This window comes from Vipera ursinii (genome assembly GCF_947247035.1).
Source record: "Vipera ursinii genome assembly, chromosome: 2".
Taxonomy (NCBI): domain Eukaryota; kingdom Metazoa; phylum Chordata; class Lepidosauria; order Squamata; family Viperidae; genus Vipera; species Vipera ursinii.
The window spans coordinates 91623219-91650900 of NC_139513.1; the positions used below are offsets into that span (position 1 = coordinate 91623219).

A 27682-nucleotide genomic window follows, 5' to 3' on the forward strand; every position below is an offset into this window, starting at 1 on the left:
AAAACACCGAGCCATGCGGAAGCCTGAACTGTCAAGAACAGACAACGCGGATTGGTCCGGATAGACGCGGCGCCAAAATGGACGTTCCTGATTGGCCCTCACTGACAGCTGCCGGCTATAAAAGCCGGCAAGTTATTCTGTTGTTGCCTTGCTCTAAATAAACCTTTAGTTAAGTAGCCTGTCGTCCCGAGTGGTCCTTCGGCTACTTCAAATTCTTTGGTACAAAAGGCTTTGGACAACTTTCGACAAAGTTCCATGCCAAAAACTTTTGGGACAAGAGACAGATATTGCTTCATTAATATCATAAGAGAAAAGAAGAGGAAAGGTAACATCTGTTACAATCCAAGCTAATTTTCTATGATGGGATTCTTTTGACCCCAACAGATCCTATGTTTTACTCAGGATTGCTCAGGAGGTCTTCCAGTCTTCAAGAGAGCTTTTCAAGGCACACAGCAAGAAAACCCAGTGATTCTCTATACATTTTCTCTCTGGCACTTAGCTGTAACACTGAATAAATAAAGGCCAAGGAAATATCTGCAAGGAAAGAAATGGGTTTCTGAATTCTTCCTCTGGAGTCGTGGCATTCTAAGTAACCTCAAAGAAGAAAATCTAATGAATCATTCAACCCCTTGGACCTCTGCCCAAGGATTGTTGCATTGAAATTTGTGATATGTGACATGGAATCTGGCTCAATGTCCAAAGAAATTAATCTTCATATGTTTTTCAATTATTTCTTATTCAACTTCTAGATGACTCAGTCTAGGTTGCTATCTGGTGGTTAAACATTTTCTGGGAATACTACACTATGGCTATTTTATTTCATTATCATTTTTGTGATAATTGCTAAGGAAAGTGATAATGTTTTGACAGTATTTTGATTTGGAAGGGCTGGGCTTTGAAATATTTTGAAACAGAAAGCGTGATAGAAATCTAAAATAGTTGACTCCCTGTTGACACTCTGGAGTAGTTAATTGAGCCAGATATTCCCATCACTTTCCTTTGACTTGTCTGTTCCTTCTTGTTTTGTTTTTACATATACCTAAATGTCAGACCGCAAAAGCAATATAACTCAGGTTTGTTTGGTGTTTTCTGCAGGTGTGGCTTCCGTAGCACAAAAATCCTACCCTGAATCACCTCCTACAAAAGCAGCCATTTCCTCCTGCTCCATATTTCAGGAAAATAAGCCCATACAAAAACAACAATCACCTCTGGACCAAGGCAGGGCATTTAATAGGTTTATTTCACCATGCCATTTTTAGACACCATTCTGTCCCTTTTCCTCTGCTTTACTTTTTAGGCCTGCCTGAAAATATAAATAATGGCCAGTTATTTGTGGTCAGCAAATCAACCACTCAGAATTTATCCTGCACACTGAGACCGGAGCTTGAAACAGGGTATATTTCATCTTCAGGTGTGTTAATCCAGTAAAAAAACAACTAATGTCCAAATGGAGCCAAATGAAAAAATCACATTTTCCCTCATCTCCATTTTCAAAAGATAAGATCTGGGATTAGATCTACTTTTAGACTGTGTTTTTCACACTAAGGACCCCAGACACGTAGAATGGGTGTTATTTGAGCCCAGAGTTTCAAGGCAGCGTGACCTACCTATAGTACTGCTATCATGAGGAAGAGAGGCTAAATCATGTTTGCAGACATCCTTCTGCAAATCTGGGGAGATGGAAATAATTAGCCATGTGTTGTTATAATTGTTATTTCCACAAGGTATTCAAAACCATCCTCTTATCCCTGCTGTGTCAATATCCAGGAAGAACAAACAATTATGACATGAACTTCCTCTCTGGTAACAGCTGATATAAGGCTGCACGCTGTTCTTCTTCCTTTTAAATTCTACCTTGATGGACTCAGCTGTTCACTGGGCAAAATAAAATAAAGTTGATTGGAAGACAGGGCACTACTGAACTGGTGGAGAAGATACTCCTGATATTTTCAACTACTTTTACACATTGTAAAATTGGTTGCAGATAATCCGATATATAAAACATTCTCTTACTTTAATACATAAAAACCATCAAAGTGTAACATGAGGGTACACATTCCGGACAAAGGCTGGATTCAAGCAATACAATAAACATCAATACAAAAGAAACAGTACATATGATGACTTAGTGTAATATGTCAACCCAGTCAATGAGTTGTCTCAAACCGTTCTCTAACACATGGAATGTGCAGCTCAAACTATGACTTTTAGACACAAAGCAATTGTGCTTCTTTAGGTAACATGTACAAAACAGCCCCAAATTTCTTTTGCCAAGGAACATGGAAAGCTCTCAAGAGGCATAGGGTATGGTCAGGGATGGAGGGAATGGGGATCTGCATGCCCAATATATCTGCATTTTTTAAAAAAATGCTGAAAATGATTTCAGAATTAAGAATGGCAAATGACGGTGAAGAAGAACTGCTATATGCATTGCAGAATTCCAATCTATGGCTGTCAAATGATGACGATGATGATATTAATAATGATTAATTCAGAATTTTGCAATGAATACAGTGAGAAAAAAGGTACATATGTAGTGTTTGTTATAGTACTGATAATTTTCACTCGTTTCATTTCACTCACCAGTCCTTGCGTCTTTATTTCACAGTGGATACTTCTTCTTTGTAACCTACAATGGGATAGGAATAAATACACCTCCTGAAATAATTTTCTTCTAAGAAGGTAGTTCCTTTGCAGAACACAATTACATCAGATAGGAAATGGAATTATGTGGCATGTTGATAGAGTATGGGGCAGTGACTTTCTCTCAGCACAAAATACTCCTAGAAATGCTTAGGACAGAACAAATGGAGGAGGAGGTGCTGTACACATGATTTTCAAGAGGACAAGATGGGATATAACCCAAATATATAAATAAAAATGATTGTATGGACTATGAATTACTTTTCTGGTACTATATTCAGACCAATACTAGAGCACAAAAGCTTATACTCAGGCTTATATTTAGTCGTGTTATGCATTACCGAAACCTGGTTGGGCTCGGAGGGAGGGGTCCCTCTGACTGAGCTATGCCCCCCCAGGTTTCTGTGTGCTACACCAGCCACAGGATCAGGGTAGGGGTGGTGGGGTGGCGGTGGTTATTCGGGAGATTTTATGTCCGCGGGAGACCACCATTGTCCAGATAGGCAGGAGTGAGTCCCTCCTCCTGAGATTTGGCCCTCGGGTCCAGATGGGCTTGTTGCTCACATACCTGGCACCCAGCTGTGTGGCAACAGCCCTGTCTGGGCTGCTCGACACCCTCTCAGGGTTGGCGGTGGAGTTCCCAAGGCTTATAGTGCTGGGTGACTTCAACCTGCCTTCCCTGGGAGGGTTGTCAGAGTTAGCTCGGGAGTCCATGGCTTCCATGATGGCTATGGACCTGACCCAGGTAATTCAGGGCCCGACTCATGTGGGGGGGTCACACTCTCGACCTGGTGTTTTTATCTGGGCAGTGGTTGGATGATCTGGGAGGGGGGGTTGCCACCCATTTTCCCCCTGTCATGGTCCGATCATTATCTCCTGCGGCTGGTCTTCCGCTATGCCACCCTCCGTCGCTGGGCTGCGGAACTGACCAGGTGGTTCTGCCCCAGGCACCTAATGGACCCAGAATGGTTCCAGATGGCACTTGGGTCTATACCCATCGCCCTCATTCACAGCCCGGCCGATGCCATGGTGGATGCCTGGGAAAGGGCGGCCACCGAGGCGCTCGACCGTGTTGTACCCTTGCGACCCCTGACCCGGTGCAGATCCCGTTGGGCTCCATGGTTTTCTGTGGAGCTCCGGGAGATGAAGCGTCGGAGACGGTGTCTGGAGAGTGGTTGGAGGTCCATCCAGTCCGAATCTGACCAACTGCAGTTAAGAACCTTCATAAGGTCTTATCTTGCGGCGATGAGGACAGCGAAGGCGAATTATTTCGCTGCCCTCATCGCGTCTGCAGATAATCGACTGGCCGCTCCCTTCTTAACCAGGAGGTGAGGGAGGATCCCATGCAGGGTTGGGCCGAGGAGTTTAGTCATCATCTGACGGACAAAATCGCTCAGATACGGACCGGTTTGGACTAGGACTGGGCAGAGTCTGACGTGGAGGAATCGGACGGTCTTGAGCATGTTATCTGGACTGAGTTTGATCCTGTTTCCCCTGATGATGTGGACAGGATTAAAGGGAGGCTGAGCTCCACCACCTGTTTATTGGACCCGTGCCCCACCTGGCTGGTTTTTGCGGCCCGGGAGGAGACACGAGGCTGGTTCCAGGCAGTAATAACTGCTTCCTTGAAGGAGGGTATCTTCCCCTCTGCCTTGAAGGAGGCGGTGGTGAGACCCCTCCTCAAGAAGCCTGCCCTGGACCCGGCTGTTTTAAACAACTATGGTCCGGTCTCCAACCTTCGTTTTCTGGCAAAGGTTGTTGAGAGTGTGGTGGCGCATCAGCTTCCCCTGTTCCTGGAGGAAACTGATTATCTGGACCTGTACCAATCGGGTTTCAGGCCCAGGCACAGCACGGAGACGGCATTGGTCGCGCTGGTGAATGATCTCTGGTGGGCTCGGGACAGGGGTTATTCCTCTGTCCTAGTCCTATTATATCTCTCAGCGGCTTTTGATACCATCGACCATGGTATCCTACTGCGGCATCTCAGGGGGTTGGGAGTGGGAGGCACCGTTTTACAGTGGTTCTCCTCCTATCTCCTGGGCCGCTTGCAGTCGGTGTTGACGGGAGGGCAGAGATCTGCCCCGAGGCCTCTCGTTTGTGGAGTCCCTCAGGGGTCGGTTCTCTCTCCCCTCCTGTTCAACATCTATATGAAGCCACTGGGCGAGATCATTCGTGGTTTTGGGGTGGGGTATCATCAGTACGCTGATGATACCCAACTTTTTTTCTCCACCATGCCCTCACTGTGATGTCCCGCTGCCTGGAGGCGGTCTGGGTTTGGATGGGGAGAAACAGGCTTCGTCTCAATCCTGCCAAGACTGAGTGGCTGTGCATACCGGCATCTTGGGTTAACCAGACTATTCCATCATTAATGATGGGGGGTGAGGTGTTACCCCCCATTGATAGGGCTCGCAACTTGGGTGTCCTCCTGGATTCGCAGCTCAGTTTTGAAGACCATATAGGAGCTGTGACCAGGGGGGCTTTTGCCCAGGTTCGCCTGGTGCGCCAGTTGCAACCCTACCTGGACCAAGATGCTCTATGCACAGTCACTCATGCGCTCGTGACCTCCCGTTTAGACTACTGCAATGCTCTCTACGTGGGGCTGCCCTTGAGGACCACTCGGAGGCTTCAGCTGGTGCAAAATGCAGCCGCGTGAGTTGTGATGGGGGATTCCCGTTACTCCCATGTAACACCTCTGCTCCGTGAGCTGCATTGGCTTCCGGTTGCCCTCCGGGTGAGATTCAAGGTGCTGGTGATGACCTATAAAGCCCTAAATGGCTTGGGTCCAGGATATCTGAGGGAACACCTGCTGCCGGCATCAAGTTCCCTTCGTCCTGTGCGCTCCCACAGGGAGGGCCTTCTCAGGGTGCCGCCAGTAAAAGAATGCCGGTGGATAACACCCAAGGGGGAGGGCCTTCTCTGTGGGTGCACCTGCCCTTTGGAACCAGCTGCCCGTGGAGCTCAGGACTGCCCCCGACCTTCAATCATTTCGCCGAGACCTGAAGACCTGGCTCTTCGAGCTTTCCGGCCCAGGCTGAGTTTTAATTGGGGTTTTATATGTTTTATATTTTTTCAGGGATTTAGTTTAATCTTTTTAATTGTTCTTAATTTTTGTATTGACGTTTTTTATGCCCTGTAAACCGCCCTGAGTCCTACGGGAAAGGGCGGTATATAAATTCAATAAAATTCAAAATTCAAATTCAAATTAATATTTTGGTTGAAAAAATATCAGTAGACGTGTGATATCAATTGAAAAATTCCATTTTAACTTTTTTTAAAATTAATTTTGTTATTTTCCCGAAGTACAACATTTTTCTCTACTCTGGGTACATTCCATGAATTCCAATCTATCCATTCCTCTTTTCCCAGGTTAATTCCTTGTTAAATGTCTATGGAGATTCTCAGTCATCCAGGTCATGGTTGTCCCAAAGGTGCTTTTTCAGGAGGCAACTGGACTTTCTTGTTTTTCTTTGAAGATGTTTCGCTTCTCGTGCAAGAAGTTTCTTCAGCTCCCCACCAACCAGTCAGAGCCTGAAGAAGCTTCTCGGTTGAGAAAGGGAAACATCTTCAAAAAAAACCCAGAAAGTCCAGTTGCCTCTTGAAAAAGCATCTTTGGGTTAATTCCTTTTCTTTTGTTTTTTAATAATGGAAATACAGTATGGGAAGGAAGGTTCAGCCAAGGATTTGTATTTGGCAAATTAAAGTAACTGGGGAAAATCTGCATTTATGAATGAGAATGGCAATTATATTCACAAAAAATGGCTCTGCGTTGCATTTTTAAAAACTAGTTGTTTACATGAAGATTGTGTTTTCTCAATTGCTTAGAGTAGGTCATGGAAGCTGCAGTGACACCCCCCCCCATTCTCTTAACCAAAACAAACACTCGCAGACACCTCCAGAAAAAGCAAAGGAGTAAATGAAGGGTTTTCAGTATTCTAACACCGGACAACGAAATTATAAGTTTTAGTTGCCAGTACTTTTAGCTCTGGGTCCTTTTTTATAATTAAATCCTGTAAATGGATGCAATGCACCTTGTCACTTATGAAATAGGCTGTTCTGCAAATAGAAATTCCCTCCTGGGATTCTATGCTGTGTTCGATTCCCCACCTCCTGTAGCAACGTCCAAGTTTTATATATAGTCATATCTAGAAACAAATATAAGGCTGTTATGGCAAAAATGGAATAGGAATAATGGGAAAGGGTTATGCATGCGTGCCTTTGAATTTTTCTCTTTTGCTAAAGGAATCAAGCTAGAAAGTGGGAGGCCATGAATTCTAGACCAGCCTTTGGAAGTCCTTGGGCTACTCCACCTCTCTCAGCCCTAGAAGGGAGGTAAGGGCAATCCACTTCTGAAATCTTGCCAAGAAAACTGCAAGGAGCCTGTCCAGGCAGTTCCCAGGAGTCTACTAGAGTCAACTGACTTAAAGGCACAAAAACAATAACATGGAAGCTATATGTTGGATCATCTTTGCAGGTAATATTTAGCTGGCTAAGTTGCCCTCTTTCTCACTAGCCAAGAGAAGGAAAGCTCCGCACATTACTGTGTACTTGTGACCTTAAACACAAACCATTGAAGTGACTTCTTGTTTTGCTATCTCAAATATGATGATGTGGAGGCTGTTTTCCCACCTGCCCCACGTTTTGACAGTTGTCTTGGTTTCGACAGATGAAACTCTTCAAAAGAACTCCAAGGCATTGTTTACCTTAAATAATCTTTTATTCAAGAAACAAAGTATCGGCACTACATAGTTGAAACCAGAAACTAAATTCCCCTCCCCTGGATACAAAGTAACAAAGTGCAATTCCCTCCTCCAATAAACAGTCATAACTCACATTCCCCAATTAGCTTGAAGTGCAGGCTTTCTCCCCAGCTCTCCAGCCCGCCAAAACACTGTCAGCTCTGGGCCCAATGTCCTTGGGTTCCCACGGCTCAGTTATTATTGTTATGACTAGCTGGACTCTCATCCCTATTCCCCCTCCCAACATCAACTAATTCTAAAAGCAAAAGAGAGAAGATGGGTACATTTCCATCTGTTGTCAAAGCAAGAACATCCAATGTTAGCAGCGTTGACAACAGTATGATTGGTCAAAACAAGTTCTATTTGTGGGTTGTGATCTAAACACAAACCTTTGTATTTCCAGATTTAAATGTTCAAATGATTGCATTTTTTTAGTTTATTGTTGCTTATTGCAATAGAATCCCAAGGAGATCATATATCATATATAATAATGGGCTTATTATATTTATATTTTGATGTTTGGTCTGGCAAGCCTAGATAGATCTATGCAGAGAGAGAATGATAGAGGTTCACATACTTGTACAACACATATATGCAGTGAATCTATTGTATTCAATGCATACGTGTGTTGTACAAATATCTTCATGTTCCCACTAAAGCAAGAAAAGTTACACATAGTACAGTATGAAATTTTATTACAAAGTCTTCTGGAAACTAAGCATAATCATTTCAATGAACATCTACAGTCTAATATTGGTGTCCGTTATTTTTCTAACTATTCAGTAGTTATTTGCAGTTTTGATTCCCAATGTTGAGGGATTGTGGGGAAGAGGTTCTCAGTTGTCTCCTTCTTCCACGTTGCTACTGCTGAAATGTGTTGTCCATTTGTTTGCCTCATTCTGAATTCAATAGACACCGTCATAAAGATACATCCCCTTTATTTTTTGTTCTCTCACTGGAGAGGACAGAAAATCAAAGAGGAACATGAAAGAGAAGGAAACTATATGTGCTAAAGCACCAAGAGAAAATAAACTAGCTTTTGTTTAATGGCAGTGAGACAGAAACAGTAGGAGCAGAGTAAGTGTCTGGATCATGGATACACTCTTCAACCCTTTTCTGATAGACAGAAAAGACTGGTGGCTTACAGTGGTTATACTACTTGCCTGCAGCTTCATCCTGTAATTTGGGATCAGTTAAACACATATACAAAACAATATATTTACTTTAAGGCCTTCAATTATAAAAGCTAACTGGCCCAAAAAGGTTAGCCTTCAAAGAATGATAAATGAGGATGGGAGTGGGGAGGTGAGATGAACTAAATTTATCTTCTTGATTGCAGTTTTGAGAAATCTAATTAAGGACTTTTTAAAATATCTGCATTAATCTAGACGGAAGATAGAAAATATGCGGTCCTAAAATTGGTCTTCCACTACAATTACACCTGTTGAACCAGTTCCCAGAACTTTAAATCCAGTTCTCAGAAACCAAATTGTGGCCAAGATTAATGATGTAAATAGAAAAACATTTTGAGTTGCATTATTTATTCCAGACATATATATTTCAGCTTCCATGTAACCCTCACCTCTTCATGAACTAATACCCATCTGTATTACAATATCTCATGAGATTACCAGAAATACTAGGCTTTGGGGTGTATATCACATTTATTTATGAATTATTGCATATATAGACTGTCACTATACATAATATAGCAGGTTGTTCCTGATATGATACTTCCCACCCCCATACTCCTATCCTGTAATACCAGCTGTTGTAATAACTATGTTCCCTGTGCATTTGTTCAACATCATGTAATATTTTATGTGGTTGTTGTGTTGTTACTTTTAAGATTGTTTATGTTGGGGAGGGCCAAAAAACGTATTGAGTAATTTACACATGTTCAAAATTGAGGCCAGTCTGATACAGGTTATTGTCTCTCTGAAGATGCTTAACTATTTAATAGAGGGCATGTAACTACTTCCGATACGTTTCACTTTCTAACTCCCAAGCCTTTTTAATAAAGTGATATTATCTTATGGATCAGGAAATCCAGGTAGCTTTTACTGAGTCAGACTGACTGATTGACTGACCGACTGAATAATACTGTCTATTTCCCAGCCAAAAACTTCTTTGAAGGTAGGGAAGGATGCTTGATACTGACTAAGAGACACTGTCTAGGCATTTTCCTAAATTCACTTGACACTTCCAAACTGAATCTGGATACAGTCCTCATAAAATGTGCTATACTACTTAGACACCATATTTACTAACTCCTAGAAAATAGCAACTAATTAACTGGAATGGAGGCAGCAAAAAGCTGAATGTGATGATCATAGAGACTAAGAATATTCAGTGCGGTGGTCCCCAACCTTTACAGCTTGGTGACTGGGGGGGGGGGAGAGAGGGGAACTGGCCTGTGCAAATAGTGGGCTGGTGTGGTGTGTGTGTGTATGTGTGTGTATGCATGAGCACCGGCCCACTGCTTGCACAACTTGACTGCACATGCGTGCACACTAGCCCCCACTTGTGTAACCTGAGCTGCGCACACGTGAGTGTGCCAACCCATTGCTCGCACAAGTTGAGCTGCACACACAAGCACACTGGCCTGCTGCTCGTGCAAGTTGAATTACGTGCGTGTGCGCTGGCATACCGCTTGTGCAAGTTGAGCTGCACACATGCACGCATGTGCACTGACTAAACAGGCCACAGCCTAGTAGTGGGCCAGGGCCCAGGGGTTCAAGACCCCTGATTTGGAGTATAGGGTGAAGCTTGGGGTAACTACTCTCACCAATGCTGTTCTGGTCTAAATTCCAGACTGAAATGTACTGAAATAGGTCCAGCTATTGAGAATGAGCTGAGAGGTTTTCAGCATGCGAATGCTGAAAAATGGTCTTTCATACCTTGATTAAAACCTTAAGGGCATCCAGTTGCTGATGTAACTGCAGGAAATACAAAATCCAAAGCTGGAATCTTATATCAAGAGCCAGAAAAAATGACATGGGACAGTTCAATTCAGGGAAAGATGACATTAATTGACTGCACATTGTCATTCTTAAACATCAGCAAATTGAAAAGGACTGGAATTTGATGCTTTCAGACAGAAAATCCTATGGCTTACTATTCAGAACACACATACACACACACAAATAAAGGAGGAGCATTGGAATGTAAAAATGGAAATGTTAAGGAGAAATAATGAAAGATAGACAGTGAAGATACTGAAATGGTAGATAACTTCTGGCTTTTGGAATCAAGCAAAAACGTAAAGGTAAAAGCAATCAACAAATTTGCTGCAGATTAGTGTTTGGTACAGCAGCCACAAAGGCCTTGGAAAAGAGGTTACAATATGCCTATATTTACAAAGATTAGGATAGTTCAGATAATAGTATTCTCTGTGACCCCCTAGGGAAGCAAAAGTTGGATTTGGAAGAAGCAGGATAGAAATAGTATTGACATGTCTGAAATAAGGTGTCGAGAACACCATGGATAGCAAAACAAAACAAAACAAAAAAAAATGACAACAAGAAGAACAAATGGCTCATTAAACAATCCAGAGTTCTCACTCAAGGCACAAATGACCTGGCTCAAATCATCATACAGTGAAGTTTAACACATTATGTGAAGACCTACTGTAGCTCACTGGAGAAAGCTCTAATGCTGAGAAGAATTGATACTCACCCATAAATAATCAATTCTTTATTATTTAAGTCTGGACACAGTACGAACCTGATTTTTGGCATGGCTCTGAAAGGCACAGAACTCTGTTTATAGCTGACTTAAATAAAATGGAAGGAAGTTCCTTTTCTTTTATGTATTTAAGGAAGGAAATAGCATTTTATTTTTCTTATTATGGGTGCAATTCCCAAGATGGCTTTTGAATTCATTTTATAACAACTATCCTATTACTCTTGCTACAACTGGCCTGCACAATTGGTACCAGAAGGAAGAAGCAATGATGGGACTATCATACCATTAAGAAAAGTTCTTAAAATATATGTTTGTTTTCTTAACAGACAACAAAGACACTCTTAAATGAGCACGTAAGGAGTAGACAGAAAAAAGAAATACTGCAGTATCATACATAAGAATTAATAGATAAGCATGCATCTCCAACTTTTATGATATTTATCTTAAATATGTTTTTCAGTGATTATCTTAGTTACAAACAAGGGTTGGCGAATAATTGGTTATTCATTATCCTTTGAATTTAATTATTACAGTGGAAGGGGGCTTCCTTCAAGAGGATGCAAACTCAACTTTCAATTGAAATTATTTTGGCATATTATTGGGATTTCTCCAATAATATGCAAACCATTTCAAAAAGAATACTTTGGTTACTAAACAAATGGTCCTAGGTCAACAACTACCTGTATTTATCAAGATGATGAATCCACAACAGCAGCCTCAAGACCTTCCCTAGCCAAGCATCCTCTACTTGGATGGATAATAAAACATTGACATAACATGCTTTCAGTGACTCATTCTTCTGATAAGTCAAACTGATATGTTAATTTCCCAGATGTTATCAAAGGCAAATCCATACAAAACCTACAAGTAGACAAAACACTATAACTGAAACTTATAACTGAGATTTATGAGCTTAATTAATGCTCAGGAATGCAGTTTACATAAAGGTAATTCTTGGAATTGTTATGAAATTACTATACCCGGACTAATACTTATGCATTCAACATTGCTAATTCCAACCCTTGCAAAAAGATCAAGTAGAAAAAATGGAGGCAACCCTAATTAATAAATGTTACTATGCAAGTTAAAAATGGTGTTTTCAGGATGTAACTGGAAAGTTCATTTCTTCACAATTCTTTTGAGTTTTACTTTATCACTCAGGACAGGCTTCCCCAACAAATTCACAAAACAAAAATAGCAAAGTCAGATGAAATTGGTAAGTTAAGCAAATCCTGCACTTTTTTAAACAAACAAACAAACAAACAAACAAACAGTATACAAATTATATAGTAGAAATGAAAAACCATTACATTTAAATTGATTATTCAAATATGTTTTCAAGGTGATGAAGGATTTACATGAAACACTCACAGGTGAATGCTATTCATTTCCCCCTACCATTTTCACTTTGATATGTATTTACTGACCTGTTTTCATTGTTCACGTGTTACTTTATAATAATATTAATTATCAATTAACCACCAAGCTCGATTCAAGGGTTTACTTCTGACCAATAAGCTCATATGCAATTTGGGGCTAGGAGACATGGGCTCACTTTCTATGCACTGATGGTTGATTGTTAAGAACCTCTAATGAAATCTTGCCTTGTTCACTGCCAAATGATAAAGTATAAATTTGTATTTGCTTACATGCAGGTCTTCTCTGCAGTAGTACCTGTATTCTAGAATGTTCCCTCCACTGAAATCCAAAATGTCTTACATCTTTTGGATGCCTACTAAAAACCTGACACTTTGCTTAGCCTCTTCTTTCAGTGTTGTCTTTGTCTTTCAATTTGTGAATTTGCTTGGTTCTGCCTTTTTTGCCACACACTGCTTTTTAAATTATTGTGTAGGAGTTGACGAGGCTGAGCTCAAGGGCGAGATCAAATGGGTCATCAATTTGGAATCACTACTTCCCACAAGAGACCTAAGTTCAGCCACCCATGAATTCCATTCACTCTTATCTAGTGCCAATTTGCCTTGACTATTAGTAGTCCAGATTCTTATGTACAGGTAGCATGAAATAAACTTGTAGTACTTTTGAACTCTGTCCTGGTTCCTGTTTTCTTGTACTTGACATATTCTGTCATATGTTATTTTTAACATGTTATCATTGTATTTGAATACTTTTAAATTGTGTACTAGTAAATCACCTGGTTTCATAGGAAGCAATTCATTAAAGTAAATAAATGAACAAAATAATGTTCCATACATCTTATAATATATACCTCTCCCAAAGCCCGTGCCATTACACATGTCTTCATATTTTGGGTAAACATAAGATTCTTTGTAGTTTTTACACATGGAAAAAAAACCCCTATGGCCTACATACTCTCTCAAAGGCATCACTGAGGACAAAGAAACACCACTATCTGTATTACAATTTCAGTTCTGGATATTACAAAAGAAATAGCCCAGTTTCCACCCATGGAGAATCTGAGTAGATAGTTCAACCCACTCTATAAGTAGCCTTATCCTTGTGAGAAAAAGACACACACCCTATAAGTAGCCTTATCCTTGTGAGAGAGAAAAAAACCACCGTATAAGTAGCCTTATTCATGTGAATTTAAAAAAAATTGTTTGAGTTACATATGTAATTAAAGTTGGTTTAATTAAGAATGCATGGGTGGGTGCTTTTGACTGAGGGCTCCAATCTCAAAGCAGGAAGTGTCAAATCCTTAGATTCTTCCCTCTGGCCTCTTCCACCTGCTTCCAAAACTGTTTATTAACATTTCTGACACCAGGAAGGCCCAGTACAAGATGTTAGAAAGGCTGGAGAGAGGTCATTATCAGATGGGCTTGGAATTAGGAGAGCTGCTATAGATCGGTTCCTCCATCTTGGCTTTGATTCCCTTACAATTCTTACAACTGGAGGGTGATAGATAATTTGGGGTTGGGGAAGTTCAGAAAAGGGATGTGGAACCTTTTAATAATAAACCTTTATTGTCAAAGTACAAGATGTGTACATTGAGATTAGCTGAGCCTCCCCCCGTGCTCTCTCCCCCCAACACACAGTGACAACAAATCCTCCATCCTACCACACCATGTGAACCAACTACACCACACACCGGCCTCCCAAGTCAATTCTGCATAAATTCACAGAGATTATGTCCCATTTAAAAGCCTAACAGCCCACAGATAAAAGCTATTTTTCAGCCTGTTGGTACGGCTGGCTATACTCCTATATCTCCTACCGGATGGTAGGAGAATAAAGAGGTACTGTCCAGGGTGTGAGTCATCCCTGAGAATCTTTCTCACTCTTCCAAGGCAACGAGCCCTGGCGAGGTCATCCAGTGGTGTCAGGGGACAGCTTGCTGTCACGTTCTTGTCTACTGCCTGCACATAATTAGAGCACTCAAACCTTCTTTCCAGTATTGAAGTCTTCTGTGGAATGCCTTAGGTGACTTTGCCCACACCAAGGGAGGAAATCTAATGCAATATTATGTATACCAAGATGTACTTACCGTCATATAACTTTTCTTTTGAAATTATTGAAGTTTTCTGTCATGTTTTTTTTTAATTAGAAAAAGAGATGGTAAAGGAACTACAGGGATAAAGGAAGCTTAAAACGGAGGCATAAATGCTTCTCTGATTCTGTTTGAATCACTTACAATGGTTTGAATCCTCCTGAGCAAAATAACATTGAAACAAACAATCCTTGTGAGAATCATTTCCCCTCTATCTCTTTTCCCACTTAAAATGGCTTCATGAATGCTTTTCTATCCATGAAGTAAAAGATATTCCCCCATAAGTAGAAGAATAGATACGTACATGTGGGGAAGGGGGGAGGAATAAGTAACCCATCTCTTGGCTAACTCCAGAGGGTATTCTAGTTACGTGGCAGGATAGAAGGCATAGACTGGACACGATAGAGAAGGCAGAAGATTTTTACAAACGCCACTTCCATAGCCAAGAGGAAGTAGATTTAGAAGATCAAGATGGAAGGGAGGTAAGAGAAAGAGATACAATACGTGTGGCAATGGATGGGAAGATCTTAGCTACAGAGGATAGAAGGAACAAATCCGGTGAGTTAACAGAGAAACATGGAACTAGAGACAAGGAAGAGAGAGAGCCCCGAATCACGAGATCCACAAAAACCAGAAATAAGTAAGATGAAGGGAGGTGAGTGTAGTATTATGTCTGTGAATATTAATGGATTGAATTCGCCAGTGAAAAGGCGGAAATTTTTTAATAGGCTTATTCACCAACAATTGGATATCGTGGCAATACAAGAAGTCCATATAAAGGAACAACAAAAATATTTGTTAGTACAACCAAGAATAGGGAACCTATTCGTTTCCTTAGACTGACACAAGAAAAAGAGAGGAGTGGCACTATATGTAAACCCAAAATTGACTGCAAAACAAATTTATAACGATAAAGAGGGTAGAATACTGATAGTCGAGGTTATAATAAATCACAGGAAGGTCATGATGGTAGAGATATATGCCCCAAACCATAACCAAGAACAATTTTTCAAAACACTTCACAATAAGATATGTAGCATTGATTATGAGGAGATTTGTTTAATAGGAGATTTTAATGCTATCCTAGATATAAATTTGGATTATATGGGAAAGACGCTTAGGAAAAAGAAGAGAAGAACTCTACCGAGATCTTTTCTTAACTTGGCTGAGGAACTAAATATCCAAGATGTCTGGAGGGAAAGAAATCGTAAGGCTAGACAATATACATATTACTCCAACCGACATAACTCATGGTCTAGAATAGACATGGTATGGATGACGAAAGAAATTAGTTCAGAAATAGACGAGGTACATATAGCGACAGGTACTTGGGCAGATCACAATCCTATTAAACTTATCTGGAAAGGTTCCAAAAAAATACCCAGATGGACGCTTCAAAGAGCAATTTTAAAAGAAGACGAATTCAAATCTAAGATGGAGAGAGAACTAAGTTTTTTCTTTAAGGAAAATAAAGCTATAGACACCTCAGTACAAAACAATTGGGATACAGCTAAGGCAATGATGAGAGGGGTAGCGAGGGCATATATGGTATATAAAAATAAGGGGAAAAGACAACAACGGGAAAGATTAGAAGAGGAATATAAGAGCTTAGAAGTTACACTCCAACAAGATCCACAAAAAGAGAATATCAAGCAATCTATGGATCTGATTAAACACAAACTTAACATTCTAGACAAAGAGAAATTAGCACAACAATTGAGAAATACGAAACAAAATTTTTTTGAAAATGCAAATAAACCGGGCCGGTGGCTCGCATACAAATTGGGAAAACAAAAGGGGAAAAACTGGATTCACGAACTACGAGATGAGGAAGGGAGAATATTCCACCAGGAGGAAAAAAAAAATTATAGCCCAGGAATTTTATGAACGTTTATACAAAGAAGATAGTCAGGCAAGTGTGGAGAAAATGGAGGAATATTTTCAAAGAGCCAAACTACCTAAGGTCACAGAAGATACCAGAAATATGTTAAACGAGGAAATTCGACTATCTGAGGTGATAAAAGCTATTAATGCACAAAAGAATAATAAAGCATCGGGACCCGACGGTCTTCCATCAGAAATTTATAAAGAATTACAAAATATCCTAGCTCAACCCCTAGTGGAGGTATTTAACGCAGTATTAGAAGGCGCAAGGACGCCTAAATCTTGGCTAGAGGCAAACATAACCCTTATTCCGAAAGATAACACAGACCATACATTAATCCAAAATTACAGACCCATATCACTTCTTAACTCGGACTACAAGATATTTACATCAATTATAGCGGAACGATTGAAACGATTTCTGAATGATTTCATACACGCAGATCAAAATGGTTTTCTCGCTAAGAGACACACTAAGCACAACATTAGAATAATATTAGATACATTGGAGTACTATGAATTACATAGCGAACAACAGATGGCATTACTTTTCTTAGACGCCCAAAAGGCATTTGACAATGTTAAATGGTCTTTTTTGTGCCAACAGCTTAGCTTTATGAATATGGGAGAAAAATTTATAAATATAATTAGGGCAATTTATGACAATCAGGAAGCAAAAATAATTATTAATGGGGAAGCATCTAGCAAGTTTCAAATTCAAAAGGGAACACGGCAAGGCTGCCCCTTATCACCGTTGCTGTTTATATTGACTCTTGAAGTATTAACGAGAACTATAAGAAACGACCCAAAGATAAAAGGATTAACCATTAAAAAGGAAACCTTTAAATTGCAAGCTTTCGCGGACGATCTGGTTTTTATTATGGAGGATCCATGTCAGACGGGACCAAAGCTATTGGAAGAATTATCTAAATATGGTGAGGTTGCCGGACTGCGAATAAATAGAAATAAGACCAAGATGATTGTTAAAAATATGACCAATAAACAAAAAGGTAATCTGGCCGAAATCACGGATATAGAAATAGTCAAGAAAATAAAATATCTAGGGATTAACATTACGGCTAGATGCACTTCACTCAAAAAGGATAATTATGATAATGTAGTGAACCAAATAAAAGGTGATCTGGAAAGATGGGGAAACCTAAAACTCTCATTATTGGGAAGAATCGCTGTCATTAAGATGAATATTCTGCCTAAAATCCTGTTTCTGTTTCAGAATATCCCAATTCAACTCGACTCTAAATTTTTTCGAAATTTGGATAAATTATCACTAAATTTTATTTGGCAGGGGAAAAAACCAAGAATTAAATTGAAATATTTACAAGACACGAAGGAAAATGGGGGTTTTGGATTGCCAGACTGGGAATTATATTACCACGCCGCGGCCCTGAGCTGGATTAGAGAATGGGTAATCTTGAGAAATAGAAGACTATTAACTTTAGAGGGTCACGATTTGCAATATGGCTGGCATGCTTTCCTATGGACGGAGAAACAAGGTCTTTTCTCGCATTTTCAAAGACACCGGATCAGGCAAGCGCTACTTAATACTTGGAAAAAAATTAGATCTCACAATTACACCAAAATACCGGTCTGGCTATCCACCCTTGAAGCGATAGTTTACCCAAATCTGTTTGATTTGGGTAACATAATCTCATACAAGGATATTCTGAATGAGGAGGGGGAATTGAAACTTAGGAATGAACTAGAATTACAAGGTATAAAACTCGATTGGTGGGCCTACTTACAAATCCAATCGAGATTTAGGAAGGATAAAAATGAATGGGGGATATATACCTCTGAAACAGCATTGGACAAAATATTATTGGGACCGGACTCTAAACAAATAAGGAATTTTTATAAATTACTTTTTGGATATAAGCTGTTTGAAGAGCAAGTGAAAGACCCCATGTTGACCTGGGCTAACAATTTAGGACATAACATCGACCTAGATACTTGGCAAACAATTTGGGATAGGAATAAAAGGATAACACTGGCCTCATCGTATAAAGAAAATTTATTTAAAATGTTTTACCGATGGCATCTTCCCCCAGCCCGCTTAGCAAAAATGTACACAACAGCATCTCCCAAATGTTGGAAGTGTTCTGAAGAGATAGGCACATACTTCCACACGTGGTGGTCTTGCAGTAAAACACAAAAATTTTGGAGAATGATTTGGATTTGGCTGAAAGAAATATTGAAACAAGATCTGGAGTTTAGTCCAGAACTTTTCTTGTTGGGAATCACGAAAGAGAAATATCCTAAAGATGTGCTATACTTAACGATCCATATTATCACAGCAGCTAGAATATCATTTGCGCAAAAATGGAAAAAGAATGAGATCCCAGGACAAAAAGAGGTTATTAGGAAAATTTGGGATTGCGCTGAAATGGACAAATTAACTTTGGAATTAAAGAATAAAGATCAATCAGACTATTATAGAATTTGGAACAAATTGTATCTTTGGATGGATAAAAAGAAAGGTCTCTATTAGGTTTTACAGACTAGCTCACTGTTTTAAATATTGTGGTATTTCACCGATTTGTAATCTAAGTGTATTTAAGTGTATTTTTGATGTACATATATACATGTATATATATATATTTAAACATTGTAGACAAAAAGGTTTGTCAGCTCGCTGGTACTGTGTCCAATGTTTTTAAATAATAAATTTAATAAAAAAAATATTTAAAAAAAAAAAAGTAACCCATCTCTATTATTTTTATCTTATACCCCCCAAATTTAAGCTTCAGTAGTGATATTTTTTCGGTATTGTCTTGAGACATACTGTACATTGTATCACTCTTTCATACTTAGAATAGTAGGAAACTCTCAGATATGATGTTTTTCCCATAAATCTTACCCAATGATCACACATTATACAGTATTTCCCTTGAAGTCATTATTCAGGATCTGCTAGAAATGTGGTTTCAGAAGAGATGGAATCAGGGTTTGATTTTTGCTCATTTAAGACACCAGACTTGTGTGCATCATTCAGCAAAGAAAAATTTTCCCCAGGTATCAAATAAAGTTGCCGGGAGTTCCTGAGATAAATGAAATCCTCTTTCATACCAACAAATATTATGTTGGTAATAAGCCCTGGGATGCAACTTAATTATTCTACAACAGATTTCTTTCGTTGTAGGGACTTCAGTCATCTAGTGATCCTTGAGTGCAAGTAATAATAATACTGTGAGCATATGTCTCTATGGCTTTATACAAAGACAGGGAAAAGAAAGCATGCTCCAGCAAACCATTTCAGCCCTTGGAAAGCTCTGGCAAACATATGCCAACACAGGTACTAATAACATGCTTGGTTCCCTGTTTGGGGTAAGATCCAGCTACAGCAGTATCCCAAAATAGTCCATGAAACAGTATTTCATTTGATTCATAAGCCAAAACAAACAAACAATCCATTACTGGATATCTGAGAGTCATCAGGCACTAGAATAACACTGGATATATTTTTTTCTAGGTTTAGAACAAATGTAATTGGACCATATCATTATTTTCACTGCTACCCATGTTGTTGTAAGCCAGAGTATTACAAAAGCAATGAGAGGTATAAACTTTAAAAGGAACATGTGAATGCAGTGTTCAAGGAAACGTTTTGGCTTTATATCCAGATGGTGAGATATGTTCCATTAGACCCATGTGATTCAGAACACAGCAGATCACAAGTAGAAACAAATGGAAAGACACGTTGTACACACTCTTCAAAATACACATGCAATTCCAAGCCAGCACCACCAGCACCATGTTAACTGTTCCACCTGCTCTAAAGTATCAACACTTGGAGTGAAACAGCAGAACATTTTGATTGACCAGGAAGCCTGCAGAGGGTTCTTGACCTCTCCTGAGCCATTTGTCCCAAAAAAAACTCAAGGAAGAGAAGAGGGTAAACTGACTTCCAATGTGGGAACTCCATTATTTTACAGATTTCTTACAGTGGGGAATTTAGCAAAAGAAAAGCAAACAAGTAGGCAAAATCCTTTGCACCACTTAGGATGGCATAGATAGCTTGAAAGGCTTTGTATAATTAAAGACAGGTAAAAAGATAACTTATATCTAGGACCGGTATTGTCATTCTTGCTAATGCAGAAGCTAGAGAATTGGCATCTAAGCAAAATTAATCTTTCCCTGATGCCCTCTAGCAAATCTTCTTAGAACATTCCCATGACCTCCTCACCTGTCTTCAAGGGGTGGACCCATCACTAATAAAAGTGCAGAGATGGGGAAGAAGGATGCCTTTCTGAATTCTGGATCATTAGTTTTTAAGATTGTCCCTGGGCACACATATGAATGGAAAGGAGCCCTTGAGTAAGTCTCTCTCTTTATAGCCTGGATGGATTCTCAAGGGAGAAGGAAGTCATTTTTAGATTATCTGTCTTTTACAGTAATCTCAGTAATCTATACAAGACGTATCAGGCTTTCTCTGCTTTCTGTCTCTTTCTCATCCATGTCCTGCTTGCTCAAGCATTCTTGGCCATCTCTGGGTAATATTATCTTACCTGCTAGAGGGCAGTTCAGCTGACAGAGCTGAAGCTTTCGCCGTCTGGATCCGGAAGCAAAGCTTGGGTGATCCGAGCAGCAAAAGAGAAGGGTGCCAACCCAGCTGCAGGTTTCTTTCCCTTGACTCTGATGCCTGCACAGTTTCACTCAGATGCTGCCTGTGCTTTCCGTCTGCTCCTCTCCCTGTAACCGTGGAGAACAAATGTGACAGGCCACAACGTGCATATCAGGGCTTGGAAGGTTTCCAAAATGGTGTCCACTCCAGCAAAGGCTCTGTGGGATAAGAGAAGTCCTGTGGTCTCAGAGATCCTGCTGGATGGAGCAGGGAAAAGAAACCCTTTCCACCTAAAACCACAAGTTCACAAAGAGCAGAAAGAAGTGACAGGAGAGGAGGGAGGAAACATGAAACAGCCCCCGGGTAAATAAGAAAAGGCAAATCATCGGAGTAACTAGCAGTCCTTGGCAGGCAGTAGCTGCTGCAGCAGCTCAATGCTCAAATGAATCACCCTCCAATGGGCTCCTTCTAGGTTGATAACTGAATTAGATGGACTGTTCAGCTGAGCTGCAGAGACATTTTCAGACTGTCACTTCTAAGGAAAGAGTGGACTGCTCACCCGTTGGACTTCAAGTCTTTCCCATCATTTTTCTCTCTCTCCAAAGTGTGGTAGTATTAGGGCAAAATTAGGCAGAATGATGGCAGACCCATTTTTTTAAAAAATTGCAGACTGTCTGATCGTATATAAAATGACATGTAAGTGAGATGGTATCTGATTTTAAAAGAAAAGGGGCATGAAGTCCTCTCTTTCCCTCTGCTTCATCTTATCTCCTAGGGTCCTTTTGTCTTAACATAAAATGGTAGCAAAAGAGCTGAGCTGAGGGGGAAGAGGGTCCAGCAAACTTATTGGAAGCAGCCATTTACAATTTAAAACCAGGACCAGCTTCACAAGGCTAACTCTATTATAAAGTGAGGAGTTGGGTTTCGAGAAGTCCTCTTTATTTGATGTATGACAATCACTTTTCTCCCTCTTTTTTTCTTTTTATGATTAGCTACTCTGAGTATTTAGATGAGAAGAAAGGCAGGGTATCCATTTAAAAATATTGTAGATATCCCGATGTGAGGATAATATTTACTTATTAATTTGCTTATTTATGAAAACTTATATGGCCATCAAACTCAGTGACTAGCTTACAAGGATAAAAACCCAATATAAAAACAATAAAAAAGCAACACCCCCCCTCCCCAAATATATTTTGGGGCATTTCTGACCTTTGGGAAAGATGTCCCTCAGTACATTACCCCCACTGCTCTTTTTCTTCTAGTCTCAATTTAATTGCTGTAGAGGTGATTGACAGGGAGATTGACAGGGGCAAAGTAGGAAGCAGTAGTGGCTTCCACTTCTTCTGTTCCCTTTATCAAGCCCACCCATTTGTTTGCATTCTCTTCTGAACCAATGGCAAAAGGAAGCTCCTTCAGAGTCTGTAACTCTGGTGATCAAAAATGGAACTTAGTAAGATATGGTCTAAGGCAGACATGTCAAACAGAAGGCCCGGGGGCCGGATCCGGCCCGCGAAGTGGTTTCATTTGGCCCGCGAAGCCATCCTGGAAACAGTGAGGGAACGGCCCCCTCTGCCTTGGCCCTGGCCCAGAGACCCTCCTTCTGCCAGAGACCCTCAGATCTGTCCCACTCCTGTCCAGGCCCCCACATAGGCACCCTTGATGCCCACGATGTAGAGCTGGCCACGCCCACCCAGTAGGCGATACGCACTCTAGCCACGGCCACCCAGTAGGCCACGCCCACCCTGGCCATACCCACCCGGCCCCCTGAGGGCAACCGCAATGCTGATGCGGCCCTCAATGAAATTGAGTTTGACACCCCTGGTCTAAGGTGACATGGACTCATATCCTATTTAATTGTAAGAGAAGGGCATTCCAACTGCCTTACCCAGTTTGACCCCACTGTCATATTCTCTGGAGTACATTCTCCCTTATCACCCACAGAATGACCCACAGGGAAAACTCTAATGAAAAAGCCATCATCCAGTTCTCAAGATCAGATAAAATAGTTGCAGAAGAGTAGGAAATAAGGTCACTTCCTTTCCCCCAAATAACCAATAGTCCCAATACTCTAAGGCCAAAGGGTGAAGAAACATTCTTTTAGAGATTAGATATACAGATTGATTAATTCTCTATTGTGGTTTATAATGTGTTTCATTCCAGTCCAGTGAGGACCTTGGGTAGTTGAAGATCATCTATAAGAAAAAATTAAAACTCATCCATTCAAGTACGGCAAACAATTTCACACAAAATTCCACAACAGGAGGTTTCCCCTCATAACAAATGTTTTCTAAGAGAGGATCTCAAGAGAGCTCATCATCCTGATTTAATGGATGGGTAAGAAGGCAGTCTTAAGCCATGTAAAATGTTGAAGAGAACAAACAGAATCTTGAACTGCACCTAGAAGGAAAATGTTAACTGATGCAACTTTCAAAGCAGAAGGGATATACTCCTAAATCTAGAGGCTTCTTTCATTACTCAAGTTACTATTCAGCTGAAGCTTCTATGTGGTCATCAAGGCCATTCCAATGTACAACACACTGCAATAGTCCAGATGAGAAACAATCATGGAAAGGTGCTAACTGATATACTACATGTGGTTGTGCAAAGGCCCTTTACTCGTAGCTGGTACTTGTTCTTCAAGTGGGAGATGAGTCCAAGAAGATCCTCAAGTTATAAACTAATTTCACATGCAATGCAATCCAGTACCAAAGAGAGAATATTCATGATCTTGGAGGGCTTCTTAAACTATGGTCATTCCATCCAGCTAATATTAGGACTGAGCCTGTTAATTCTCATCCAGATTCAGAACACATACAATTAAAAATAAATTTAAACTTTCTCAAAAGATTTCAGAAGACCTTTCTTTATTGCTAGCAGCTTTTAAGTGAAAAATTGTTAGTGTGATCTGTCCGAGGTCCTGATAGGGCCTAGTGTGCCCTTGCCTTGGGCACCCTGTTGGTACCAGATGTGACCCTGTTCTTCCAAGATGTGCCAATGAAGAGTGATCTTTTGGCAGATTCTGGAACTAAGTTAGAAACAAAGAAATAGTATTATAAGCATACCATCTACAAACATGCTTACTAGAGGCCACACAACTCTACATTTTTGTCAAAGTTAGCTTCATGCTATAAATAAATCTAGGGACGCGGTGGCTCAGTGGGTTAGGACGCTGAGCTTGTCAATCAGAAGGCTGGCAGTTTGGCGGGTCGAATCCCGAGTGCCGCGTAACAGAGTGAGCACCTGTTTACTCGTGGGAAGGTAACAGTGTTCCATGCGCCTTTGGCGTCTAGTCATACCGACCACATGACCACAGAGATGTCCTCGGACAAGCGCTGGCTCTTCGGCTTTGAAACAGAGATGAGCACCGGCCCCTAGAGTCGGAAAAGACTAGCATGCATGTGCGGGGGAACCTTTACCTTTACCTATAAATAAATCTAGGCTGGTCAAGGTAAGTTTCTAGTGGTGGAAGTTCTTTGATTGCTTTCCTCTCTTTCTCTCTTGGGCTTCCAGGTCCTGCTCCATTTCTGCATGGCAGATTTGTCAGTCTCTCTTGCTCAGTATGTTTGACACAGGGTTTCTCTTTTATTTCTCCCAATCTCTTCTCCCCAATACATGCCTTTTTACTTTCATTAAAAATGTTACCATCCACCAGTGATAGTTTGGCTTTAACTCTCCTTTGTTCCCATATTCAACAGACTTCGCCTCACTTTATAACCTTGCAAAAAATGCCTTTTGTTTCTTTTCTCTTGGCAAACTCTGGTCTGTATCTTGGATTATTTGGACTACTAAAATCTTCTCCTTCATGACTTTCTATTCTCTCTTTATCCCTCCTCCATATATACCCAGCATTCTGCTCCCAAAATCAATTGTCTCTTTTATTGCTCTTATTTTATGATACTTCTGATATTTTTGCATTGGTTTCAGACGGACCCTTAAAGGCCCAGAATTGTGTTATTAACTGTTAAGTTGAAGGAATGTGAAAGTAAGTAGTGGTGGTGGTGGTGGTGGGTGGGTGGGTTGGGAAGAACACAAACTTAATGGAATCTTTCTTTTTTTAATGTTAATTTTTAATTTAAAGATCAGAAAAAATCTCTATTTTTCTAGTTTACCAAATGTTGGCATAAAATTCACAGAAAGTCATTTCTAACTTCACACTTCCATTCCCCAAATTTCAACTCTACAATTTGTCATCTCTCTCTGTTGAATGGCTATTACCAGTATATCATTTCCAATCCTAAAACTACCAGGAAAAGTTCAGGGTGAATATAAAGAAAACAACATGAAGTCCATCTTTTAACAGAACTTTTTAAGAATCATCTTTTTGCCTAGAGCTTTATTTTATTCTAATTTCTCATGGCCACGGCCAGGATAATTAAGTTAAGTTCCATTTGGTAGCTGATAATCCAATATGAAGCCAAGACATTGCCCTGATTAAGATGAGCTTTCCTGTTTCATTAAGAGCAAGTGAAATCTGCTTCAAAGCCTGACACACAAGATTCAGGCAGAATAACGAATTACTCCTTTTGCTAAACACACCCAAACTGCGTCAGAATGCTCTGCTGGGATATTTAACAACCACAAACATGTTTTGCAGATCACTTGTGATGGGACTGGAGAAAACAATCACTGTGCAGCTTCCCTTCAATTACAAAAATTAAAGAGGAAAAAAAAGATGACTGCAGATTTGAGAGATCACCACGATGAAGAGGATCTTGTAAACTGATTCAACTAAACTTGAATTCTAAAATGTGCATAAAAAAAATAAGTAAAAGGTAGCACAATGGAGGTAAAGGCACTGAAGGAAGGGTCTTATAGTTCTTTCACTATAAATGCAGATTTGATGGTGGTGGTAATAATTATTCAAGAGAGAGATGACATATTTTAGTAGATCCCTTAGTGCTTGCTGAGCTTGGGTGTTTGCTTGCAGACATTTCATTACCTGACTAGATAACATCATCGGATATCTGACTAGGTAACCTAATTAGGTAATGAAACACCTGCAAGCAAACAACCAAGCTCAGCACCAAAGAAGCCATAGTTCAATCCTGAGCTACATATGTTCTCTTTTAGGGTGGATGACATATTGTACCTAGGCAGAAATGGCATCTTCCATATATTACAAAGTCAAGAGCTGAGGCTCAGCTTTAGAGGTCAACTGGTCTTAGCTGATGGCCTTTCAGCTGGTTTACTTGATGGTCTTTCTGTTGATTAAAAATATACATTTTGAAGAGCTCGGACAACATGGGGCTTCATCCAGATTTTTGGCAAGCATGAATGAAGCCCTCTCTTCTGCTCTTTCTTTGTTGCTATTTGTGTTTGTTGTTTCTGCCCTCTTTGCTTTTCCTCCCAAAATGTTATATTACTTTCTTGTTTTAATATTTTTAACTTGTTGTAAATTGCCCAGAGTCTTGGGAGTTTACTTATAAAGAAATAAATGCCATTTAATATTTCTATAGGACATTACTTTGTTGCCTAGATGAAGATAGATTCTGTTTCATATTTTTAAATATGGGGAACTAAACATCAGTGGCTTTTTCATCCCAAGAGGCTGCAGTTCTTTGGAGAGTCCTAAATGCAACTCCAAACCATATTTTACCCTAATGAAACCAACAATGAAGGCTCTCAACCTCCCGTCACATTTTGGCTTAAAGTTAACTTACACAAACAAACAAGGAAACCTGTTCTTCCCCGTCTCTTTTGCTTATCTTACTGCTCAGAGTCAAAGACCTTTCTTTCATTGGATTAACCAGACTAATTTTGCTGCTGAAAGAAGAGCTTTACGTTGACACATTTTTTTTACATGATGTTGAGTTGCATTCTCAAAAACTGATCGAGCTTGGCATGGTTTTTGGAATTTTTCAAGTGAATTTTCAGCAGTGGTCTATAAACGTTATGAAACTCTTATTATAACTGTTTATATAAGTGATAAAAGAAATATAGATTTACAAATATTTGGACATATGTATTTTTAAAATATTTATGGTATCGTTGGTATATAATTTTCTCAACATTCAGCTAAAACAAATTAAATGAGAAAAGCACAGTCATATAGAAGGTTTATTAGGGTATCAAAAATGGTCAAATACTGGCACCTACAGGCAAGAGTACATCCTTCCTGAAAATGTGCGGTGTGTAAAGTAGCCATGGAAATCTCACTCTTGTGGTAAGACACAGCTGAGCTAATATTTTAAGAATGGGTGTGCTTAGACACCAACAGAGTCTTCAGGGAGATAATATAGTGACAAAAGCAGATGTTGCAATGCAAGTCCTGCCATTTCCCTATGTGGATCACAAGAAGGACGAGGGGAGACATGATAGCAGTGTTCCAATATTTGAATGGCTGCTACAAAGAAGAGGGAGTCAACCTATTTTCCAAAACACCAGAAGGCAAGACAAGAAATAATGGATGGAAACTAATCGAAGAGAGGCCCAACCTAGAACTAAGGAGAAATTTCCTGACAGTTAGAACAATTAACCCGTGGAATGGCTTGCCTGAAGACGTTGTGGGTACTCTATTCACTGGAGGCTTTTAAGAAGAGACTGGTATAGGGTCTCCTGCTTGAGCAAGAGGTTGGACTAGAAAGCCTCCAAAGTCTCTTCCAACTCTGATATTCTATGTTCTACATAGCACGAAAGGAACAGAGGTTGTTTCTTCATTCTGATGGAAACAGTCAGAGCCTG

General features: G+C 40.1%; 1 protein-coding gene across 8 annotated transcripts in view; it reads right to left on the bottom strand.

Annotated features, from left to right (window-relative positions):
• FGF1 (fibroblast growth factor 1) overlaps window positions 1-21273 on the bottom strand; it is a 64068-nt gene extending 42795 nt beyond the window's left edge. For 3 of the 8 annotated variants that reach the window (XM_083353596.1, XM_083353592.1, XM_083353594.1), the window contains exons 1-2: window positions 20943-21273; window positions 2584-2629 (exon numbers count right to left, since the gene is read on the bottom strand). The gene's annotated coding sequence lies outside the window, so the exon portion shown is untranslated. Of the gene's footprint in view, window positions 1-1607; window positions 1671-2583; window positions 2630-20620; window positions 20860-20942 lie in introns of those variants that run through there. The other 5 variants (XM_083353593.1, XM_083353589.1, XM_083353590.1 and 2 more) reach the window with 4 other exon arrangements.
• Window positions 21274-27682: the final 6409 nt, after the last annotated feature.